The sequence below is a fragment of the Engraulis encrasicolus genome, chromosome 13 (genome assembly GCF_034702125.1).
Source record: "Engraulis encrasicolus isolate BLACKSEA-1 chromosome 13, IST_EnEncr_1.0, whole genome shotgun sequence".
NCBI lineage: Eukaryota > Metazoa > Chordata > Actinopteri > Clupeiformes > Engraulidae > Engraulis > Engraulis encrasicolus.
In genome coordinates, this window is record NC_085869.1 from 48,037,042 (window position 1) to 48,047,864 (window position 10,823).

Sequence of the window (10,823 nt, forward strand, 5' to 3'; positions counted from 1 at the left end):
TGTGTGTGTGTGTGTGTGTGTGTGTGTGTGTGTGTGTGTGTGTGTGTGTGTGTGTGTGTGTGTGTGTGTGTGTGTGCATGTGTGTGTGTGTGCATGTGTGTGTGCGCATGTGCATGTGCGTGTGTGCGTGCGTGCACGCATGCGTGTGTGTGCATAACCACGAGTTTCTGTATGTGTGTGTGTGTGTTTTTTTGTATGTGACTGTGTGCGAAGGGGGGTGGGGGTATTGGAGTGCTGGTTGTGGGGGTGGTGGGGTCAGTGGGAAGGGAATGGACATGTTTATGAGGCTGTCATAAATACCTGTCCTGATCCATCAAGATAACAGCAACTGTGATGGAAGAGTGACGGGAACCATTTTAACATGACGCGCCTTTTAAGAGTCTGGCGAACTTAACATTGGGGCTAATATCCGCAAACGAGTCTGACACACAGGACCTACTATCATCCATGCTATTGACAATATCATCCAAAACAGGGCATTTCACATTTCATAACCATCCCTCAACTGTCCCAATTTTTTTTTTTTATTGTTTGATTTTGGGAGAAAATGCTTGATCAAAAGGCCAAATGGTTTAATAGTTGTGATTCTCTAGTACTGTATGTAGCAATAAATTGTCGAAACTTTTATTCTTGCTCAAGAATTCTGTCCAGCTCTCCTCGTATAAGTAGCAGTCATTTGTTTCATTTCTTTCTTTGGCAATACATTTTGAATGAATACACTGTAAATTACTCAATGCCAATTAATGCATTCCCTTTGAAAGGCCATGTTTGATCATTGGCGCTGGTCATTTATTTATGCCTTTCCAATTTGCTCTTATTTACTTTGGCTATGATGGACACACACACACACACGCACGGCACGCACACGCACGCACGCACGCAGGCAGGCACGCAGGCACACACACACACACACACACACACACACACACACACACACACACACACACACACACACACACACACACACACACTCACACTCACACTCACACACACACACACTAATATCATTAATGAGATGCGGCTATATCCCATTCCTTTTGACGAGTAGGCCCGAGACTCAATCAGAGTGCGTATTGACTGCCACTCTAGTGGTTACATCAGAGGGAAACTCATTTAACTCTAATAAACAGCCATGACATATTTATAGACTATACATGTATTAATATGGCTGAGGATGCATAAATCTATAACTCTCTGATTAAATATATAAACTCCTAATCGACTCAGTTCTTTAGTCTTTTCCCCACCTCTCTCTGCCGATGTATTTTCGTGGTCACCTTTCTTCTTTATTAAATGGAATCAATGCCTTACACGTTGTGCAAATGATTCTCCTCACAAAAATATAGGCTACTGATGTATACTGTGATATATTGAATAATTTTACCACTAAAAATATATTTTATACAATGGTGTTTTTTCTGGATTTCATTATTTTTATAAGAGGTCAGGTAAAGTCAACTTTGTTAATTGTAGGTGTAGGTTGATGAACTGTGTGTCACCACCTGTTTTCTGTTACACTGCAACCATGTCAATTTAACTGTATGACTGTGATATATTACTTATTGTTTACATAAATACCCTGAGAATGATTTGCTCAGAAGGCCTTTTTATGGCTGTTGATTATAATTTGACAGAGCATGCACTGTGGATCTTTCACATTATCAGCGTATGAATCTAATATGGCCCCTTGCTAGTTTATCACTGTCCCGAAATGATCTCACAGATTGGGCGTCGATATCACTAAAAGCACAACTCATCAGCATTTTCTGACAGCCCTATCGTGAGAACACTCTTTTATATAACAACTAAATTATCTTAAAAAATGGCGCCCATAAAATATTGTGCTGCTCACCTTTATCATTACTGTTTTACTGGCCATTTAAGAACAATAATGCCGTAAAACGCTCGCTGCATTTTACGAGTCACGTTAAAGTGCGCCAGACCCCCTCCTGGTTAAAGGGAACGAGGGTGGACTCTGCTGTTTAATGGTGCCGCTGCTTTATAGACGGGTAGACATATGACTGTCATCAATAGAGACAGGGGGAAAGGACAGTTCGCTTCACATGATGTGCTAAGGCTCACCCACGCACATAAACACGCATTATGGCCGTCCATTGCTATCATTGATCACACACGCACGCACACACGCACGCACACACACACACACACACACACACACACACACACACACACACACACACACACACACACTGACACGCCTGACACGTACACACTTACACAAACAAACGTACAGGCGCCCACATACACACAGACACAGACACGCACACACAGATGGGTTAATTGGGTATTAAACAGTGGGCAAAACAGTGAACCAGGCAAACAGACACTAAAACATCTCGCTAGATGGGAACATAGATTTTCATTAACTGTCTTCTCCATGCATTAGGCCGCACTGTAAAATTACACGGACAGGCTGCCACACCGGCCATGACGGCCGAGGCCTGGTCAATGTGAATGCAATTAGGTGATTAGCCGGCCTGGTTAGCCCCGTGATGATGCATGCCTTAATAACGAGCACGCTAATGTGTACTTCATTAACTGACCAGAAACAGGCCATTTAAATGGGGGAGTTAAGTGATTACGGAGCCGTAATGCTATATTCACATACATTCATCACATTGCAAGATACGCTGCGAGAACGTTAGCCTATTACACGGCTGGTGTTGTCGCTCCGTGTTCAGGCTAATGGGAGCATGCAGCTTAATCTAGTAACTACTGTACCAGTTAACTGCCTTGTTTATGGAGGCTGCAAATGTTATTTGCAAGACATATCTCTATTTGTGTCCATAATGACCATAGGGGAAGGTACCTTGCAAATTTTTGAAAATTTCAAGGTTTATTGATTTGGTAGTTGATTGGACTCGTCTACTGTAATTTAAGCCTTTTCAGATCTGAATGATGTCCAGAGTCTGGGCTATATTTTGAATGTGCTTATTTTAATTGAAAGTAGGGATGTGTTCTACATTAACACTCAAACTTGATCTCAGTGATCATGTAATAGAATCAACTCAAGTATTTTTGCTGTGCATAGAAGAGGGTGACATCCTGCATACGCCGATGTCAAAAGGTTGATATTTTTTATTTCAAACACAGTAGGCTATGGTGCCATGTGAGTAATTATGATGTCTGTCTTCCACCCTGCCATCAGGTGGCGTGACGTGCCTTCCTCGTGCGTGGTTGGGATGAGCATTAGTGCCTGTGACCGTAAGGTGATGGCGACAGGGAACGTTGATGGGTGACAAGTGTAAAAGTCACTGACTCGGCTTCCAGTAACATTTAACGACCCATAAAACAGGATGTTTATTAAGTGTGGTGTCCTTCACCAATACATCGCCGGGTTATAAACGCAAAGCACATTTGGTTTCAACAGCCATTGCAGGAGGAAAACTTTGGACTGACAATAAAGGCTGAGAAATGATACAGGTGGCATCAGCAGAGATAGTTTTGCATTTTTACAAGAGCTGTTTTTGATGACCATCCATCTAATAAAAAGGGAAAACTCAATCCCTAAGCGATATGTTTTCATTGAATAGAACTTTGGCCTTAAATTTCTGCGATAATGATAGGGGAAATCCGAGGTCATTTTCTGTCACGTAGGTCAAGCTGTCTGCTAGACCAACTACTGTAGATTTATTCCCTGTTCAGTGTCATGGTCAACGTAACCACAGCGCTGATGATTAAATTGAATCATCATGGGGGGGAATGAACATTAACAATGCTATCATTTACTTCCCAAAATCTATTCAAATTGTGTTGGTTAGCGTTGCATTTTACGTGGTAATGAAGATCCCTGTCCTTGCTGATAAAGCTTACTGGTTTCTCGTAAAGGGCAATTAGAATGGCAATGACGGTTGCCATGCGTTGTCAAAAGAGGACACATCAGTAATTGAATTGGTATCGGCACATTTTTGTATCGACAACTTCCTTAGTTTTGAAGACTTGCTTACTGGCCCTGATGATCACAACCTTATAACATAACAAATCATCTTTGAAATTCAATCCATTTATGGATGTGCAGACGAACAGAGAGAGAGAGAGCGCAGAAGCTGACAGGAGGGAAAGGGGTGAGTGGTCCCGGGCCAGGGAGAGGAGGGGCCCAGATCGGGGTCCTCATTGCGTTATATGCATTGGTTGAGGGGACCCTTCATATGACTTTGTCCCAGGCCCGGACAAAATTGTCAGAGGGCCTGATAGGGAGAATCGGGGAGGCAGGGAGAGAGAGAGGAGGGGCGGTGGGTAGAGAGGAGTCCACACAGCACTAATCCCTCCCCTCTTCTGTCCTCTCCTCCTCCTTTTCACCTCCCCTCCACTCCCCCCCCCCCCCTTCCCTCTCCAGACAGCCCCTGCCAACAGCTCTTGTTCTTTTCCACCTTATAAGCAAACATGCTCTCTGTCGTATTGGCATCTGAAATCAGATTTTTGAGCAAATTTATTTGGTTAACTGAGGACCTGCTCTCTCATGCATCAGTGTTAGTTGATGGTGTTGTGTATGTTTGCTAGGTTTTTTTTCTCCTCTGGAAAGACATTTACTGTAACCTTTTGATGTAGGTCCTCCTCAGTAAAAAAAACTGACTACAAGGGTATTGATTACAAAGTTGATATTGCACAGATAGTTAAGAGGCCTCTTTGGATGGCCTTTGATTTTTTATTCATAATAATACATTCGTAATTAGCCATTGCACTACAACGTACATACTCAGTAAGAATTTACACAGAAGTGCTCTACATCTAGGTATAACAGGAATCTGAAATGTCTGAATATTCAGTTGCATAGTTAAAATATGAAAAATCATAAACTGTAAATAAGCATTTCATAAGCCTGTGTAGGTCTGCAAGCAGAAGCCGCTTACAGTAACATACAATAACAACTGAGAAGCAGCCTCCAGCAGTGAGTTAAACCCCCATAGTACGATGACTGACACCTGGTAAAGCTATGTCAGTTCATCAGGGGGGCAATGTTTGTACGCGCATGTTATGGAAATGGCGTTTGTTGCTATTTGGATAGGATGAGCTTGCCATCACGCCGGCGGGTTAATTACCTCAGGTAAGCCCTTTATGACTTCTACTCCACTCTCCACCTCCTGCCTCCTGCCAGTTACTCCGCGGTCAGCCGAGCCGCGTCCCTTCCAGCTTCCGCTGTTAGCCTTAAAAACGCTACCATATAAAATGTATTCTTGAAGTTTTATATGTAGACGTATATAATTCTATAAAGTTTATCCAAAGCTGGTTCTTTCTTATAGTATGGAAGTTAGGATGTATGGGCTTGTATTTGCTTGAAAGGCTATATGAGCCGTTTGGTTGGCAGTGGTCAAAAAAGGAAGTATGCATACAACAGATGACTTTACAATGTGTGATAAGAAGGCATGTAATTGTTGGGAGGAGGCATATGAGGATAACGCAGTTGTTATTGTGACCTCTTGCTGAGGTAACGCATAGACAGACACAATGAGAGAGAGAGGGGGGGGGGAAGAAAAAAAGAAAGCAGTTTATGCTGGGAATAAAGAATAAATTACAATTAATTTCAAAAGACGATAGAAATGGTCAATTGTTTCTCAATTGTTTTCTTAATGCCAATCTTTTTTGACAAAGAAAGAATGAGTAGCTGTAGCATGTGTTTGGTTGTTATATGAAGACTTGTGTGAAGTGGCCCAATACACATGTTTGTTTCCTAATTATGCACCACAGTCTGACACGTATACATAGCTACCGGTGCAATTACACCCATGGCTAATTAATGGGAAACAAACACTTAAACTCTCCTGTTTAGCCGTAGTAAAACTTCAAAAAATAAATAAGTCTCACACCACAGCCCATGGCTCAAAAATATACATGAGCAAAAACCCACTGAAACTTGGGCAACAGTGACGCCTAAAACCAAAAGAATAAAAAAAATAACAATAATAAAAACCTCTTGAGTAAATTAATGCAGTTTTTAAAACTTTGTAGTTGGCAAAAGTGTATCAGGATTGGGTCGCGTTTGTGTTTTGGGCCCTTCATGCTCCAGTTTATGGCGGCCATGTTGAGGTTCCCACTGTGGAACTCTCTCAATCATGGAGAATGATGGTGCGGCTGGTTTTAAGCACTGCAGCCATATGTCTTAGATTGTAGATAATATCAACAAATGTTCCACTGTCTTAACTTTACCAGCTCCGAGTCTTTGAAACCACCATCTTGGCCTGCTGTTGTCCATTGCTGTTGAAAAGACTGTATTCATTCATACTGTATAATATACGACGGTATATGGTACAGTGGTGTCCCATATTGGGTGTACAGTAAGTGACATTATTTTGCTGGTTCACATTACATTCAGCACATTTAGTTTTTAGTACACATTTTTTTAGTATATTTTACTTTGCAGTTAGCATTTACTGTATGCTTTTATCATTACTACCATGCTGTTTTCCAAATGGCCTTGTTCATCATTGTAGGCCTGTATCTCCTCCGTACAGATACGGTAAGGTTAGTCATTGGTTTGGCCTATAGTGCACAGTGCTTCAGTGTATGGTGTTGTACAGTGAGTGTACAGTACTTCAGTGTATGCATTTGTTATGGCCTACTGTATGCGTTGTTCGCATTACCACATTGTTTAAATTTTTCATCCTGCCCTTTGATGTTAGTCAGTAATGTAAATGTAAAAAAAAACATCACTGTATAGGACTGGCTTTTTTCACTTCCTCCTATTTCAACATGTTATAACACAATAAGTGGCTATGGTAAGTTTCCGACTCCATATTGTTTACGACAGATATTAATTATATGAATATTATTATTATATGAATTATGACAGGAAGCAGGAAACAGGAAACGGGGAACACTAGTAGCCACACAGTGCCGTCAGAGAGTCTATGGGTCCGTTCGAAACGGGAAAGGCAGCTGTCCTTCCAGTCCATCGAGTCATCAAGTGTAACTCGAAACGAAAGATTGCTTTATTTCCTCCATTGGCAGTTCACTGCAATTGTGGGCCTAACAGGGATATTTGAGGGCAACATCAGATGCTGACTTGGAGCTGCCTTATACCCAAAATGCTGTGCGCCACCTCCCTCTCAACAGGGTACCTGAAAACAAACATGGCTACCACCCAAGCTACTACCTTGTAATGCTCTTTATTCTGACACGTATGCATGTAGATATTGAGAATCGAAGGGATAAATCAACATTGTAGTACCTAAATATGAGGTTGCTAGATCTATTCATAGCCTATTTTACGATTCCGCCGTCTTGGCGGTCATTTACCGCTCAAATAGCATGCGTAAGCTAACGTGATGAACGTAACTCCCGCCATAGAATCGCTGTAACATCAAATGTGCAGGGCAGCGCACTCGTCTTACCCGCCTTATCAGCTAACTTCACCTATCTGATCAGAGACCTGTTTATGTACATGTAGAAGGGGAGTCATCGAGTCACTGCCTTCCGTTTCGAACTGACCCTATATGAGATGGTTCAGTGGCGGAAGTTGCCCGCTTAAGCTGCAGTACCACTCAGACAAGTGAAAAATTAATGGTTTCAATGTCGCTTCCTAAAACATATTTTTTCTAGTTGCCAAATGTTTTGCCTTGAAATATTAATATTCAATTCAAATCTAGTCCTAAAAGAACTCATTTAAGTATTTTAGATTTTTTTGCACCACTAGATTATTATACAGAAAGTCAGAAAGCTGAATTCATGAGGCCATATCTAGGCCTATATATATTAACAGAATGCTAGCCAGTTCAGGTCGAAATCTTCTGCTTTGGTGGAAAAACTAAACACCAAAAAGACTTGTCTATAGAGTTCTTCAGTAACGCGGAAGCATGTAGTAGATTGTAGTCTTTCATGTTAGCATTTAAGGACTTCCTGGTTCGTATCGGCTTCCGGCCTCCATTGGGAATGAATAGCAAGCACGCGCTTAGCGAACCCCCGCAAACTGTCGAGGGTGTTAAAAATAGGCTGTAGGTATGACATGGTTGATCATTTTGTGTCAAACTTCGACATAAATACGATGTTGCGTCCATATGCTAAACCCGGAAACCTTTGGCGACTACAGAAGCGGCGCCTGTATCTAACGCCATGTACGTGCGGAGGGTTGTACCCATGGCAAACAAAGGAAAGTATGTAGTTCGGAAGTTTTAATGATCAGAAAGGGGTTAGCAATATTGAATTATAATCGTCATGATTGAACATGTGAATACACCAACATGATGATACGATCCGTTCCACTAATGAGAAAGGGATGCTGGGACACGCTAATGTTCGTTGTTGGCGTGCAACTTATATTTTTGCCAAACCTGAATCTCTATAGCGTTTTGCAATGTAAAAAATCGCCATGGAACCGGAAGTCCAAACGCCGCATACAAGTTGACGTCAACGCTGAAGAGCTCTATACAGCCTCTTATATAGTAATACCACTCAGTTCTTAAAGGCCAACTTCCGATAAAACACAGTTTTACTCACTCCTTTTGAAGATCGGACGGTCACGCCAAGTTAAACTCACTTGCAAGGCTCTCATAGCGGTGCGTCACCTCGCGTGGCTGTGTTTCCCGGTGTTTCCCAATTGACATAAATAATGCAGAGAAAAGAGCGAATCACGAAAGCCTTTCTGTGTTTCGTCACGTCGAAAGAAGGCGTTGCCCACAAAGGTTTATGTCGACCCATTTTTCTAAAAACATGTCGAGTAATTTTTTTCTGCTTGTTTTCAATACAAGCAACGTCTGGTGGCCCGAAATCTAGCTTAGCTTAGCTATCAGCTGGTTGCTACTCTCAGGTACACACACAGCACAAAGCCTCATCCATACAGCAAGCCCACTCTGGTTGCTCCGTGCCTGCAGCTCACCTAGGGGTCGCTGTCAATAGAGCACAGCCCTGAATGGAGCCTGCACGCCTCCGTTGGCGCCCCTATAGTGCAGTACCACCCCGGGAAGTGGCGACTCTGTTTCCCATTACATTCTCTCCAAGAACAGGAGGACTAAGCCAATCAGAGACGCATTTCCACGAGAGCAGGAAGAGTGAGCCAATCAGAGACGCATTTCCACGAGAAACACGGAACACCCTCTCGTTTCTCCACAAGCCACCTTGCTGGCTTGCAAAAACGGCTTGAAACAAAGCAACCAGAACGTTTTTTAAAACAGGACCAACGCGTAACACACTCAATAACAATGGGGAACACAGCAATATTAATCAAATGACGTTGAGAGGCCATCTTTAACAGAAAAAAATGTATGACTAGAAATTGGAGTAGAATATATTTTAGCATTTACACCTATTGACTCCCATTCACTTTTCACTTGCCTGCAATCACCAACTAGGTGGAAATGCTAGCGTATTAGCTACAATGGCACCAATCAGAGTGAGCTTTCTCATATACTTTCTCTGGTGAGATGACAGAAAGCAGGAAGCCAGAAACAGGAAACGCTAGTAGCCACACAGTGCCGTTCAGGCCACACCAAAAGGGGACAGTCACCCGCTGAGGTAGCTGACTGAGCGACTGAGGAAGTACTTTCCAATATATCCTATCTCCTGTCCTCGACCTGTGTGTGTGGCCTTGCACTTTCCTGATGCCACGCCTTTGTGGAGAAAACAATTAAGTTTCCCCACTGTCTGACTAGCCACAACAACTTTCGGGGACTATTTCCCATTCAACGTCCTGATTGCAAATGACATTTGTATCGCGCTTTTGTGAGATATTGAAATAAATTTCTCGACGTCATCACGAGGCCCCAAGCACAAGGGAGGATGGGAGTTAGGGCCTCCACACACCGCTTCCGACAGCACTGTGGAGCACTCTCGGCTCCGGCGTACCATACATAATGCATGGTCAATTTCATCACAGCAGAGCATGGAAAATCAGGGGGGCAACCGCTATTCCGACATAGCGCTATTCCGACATGCCGCTATTCCGACACCTTTTCATGCCGCTATTCCGACCCAGGGTTAGGGTTAGGTTTAGGGTTAGGGTTAGGGATGTCGGAATAGCGGCATGTAGGAATAGCGGCGGACGGTGGAAAACGTGTCGGTATTCCGACAAAAGACATTAACGTCGGAATAGCGACATGTCGGAATAGCGCCACGTAACCGGAAAATCAATGGTCGGCTCCGACAAAATAGAGCTCTCCACTAATCGGCAACCGACTTCCGCGGACATCGCACCAGTGTGTGGGGTTGTATTGAAAACAGTGGAATTGAACTTGAAGTAGTGCTCCACACTTTATCCGAATCAGTGTGCTGAGGCCCTTAATATATTATTAAGAACCCAGGGAGACATTGGGGGGCCCCCAGAGTGTCACATGACTTGGGCGTCCGCGGTTATTGCCGGCATGGTTTAATTAAGAGGAGGCCTCATAGAGTGTGTGCGTGTGCGTGTGCGTGTGCGTGTGTGTGGCGCCCCTGCTTATTGCTCAGTTCAGCAGTAATGGAATGCGTGTGATGGGAGCAGATGCTGGGTTGGGCTAATGACAACCTGGTGACACCCAACCACATCCCACCCCGACACACACACACACACACACACACACACACACACACACACACACACACACACACACACCACAGCTCACAAACACATACTGTACATACGGTACTGTACACCGCCCACCCATCCGCATGCACACACACACACTCACGCACACATACACACACACACACACGTACGCGCGCACACACACACACACACGTGCACACACACGCACACATCCACGCACGTGCACTCAAACACAAACAAACACACACACACCTCACTCGCCCACCCCCCTCACAGAAACCAGCTGACTGTCTGGCTGCCAGACCCCCCACAGAACTTAGTGGATGTACGTGTGTGTGTATGGGGGCGA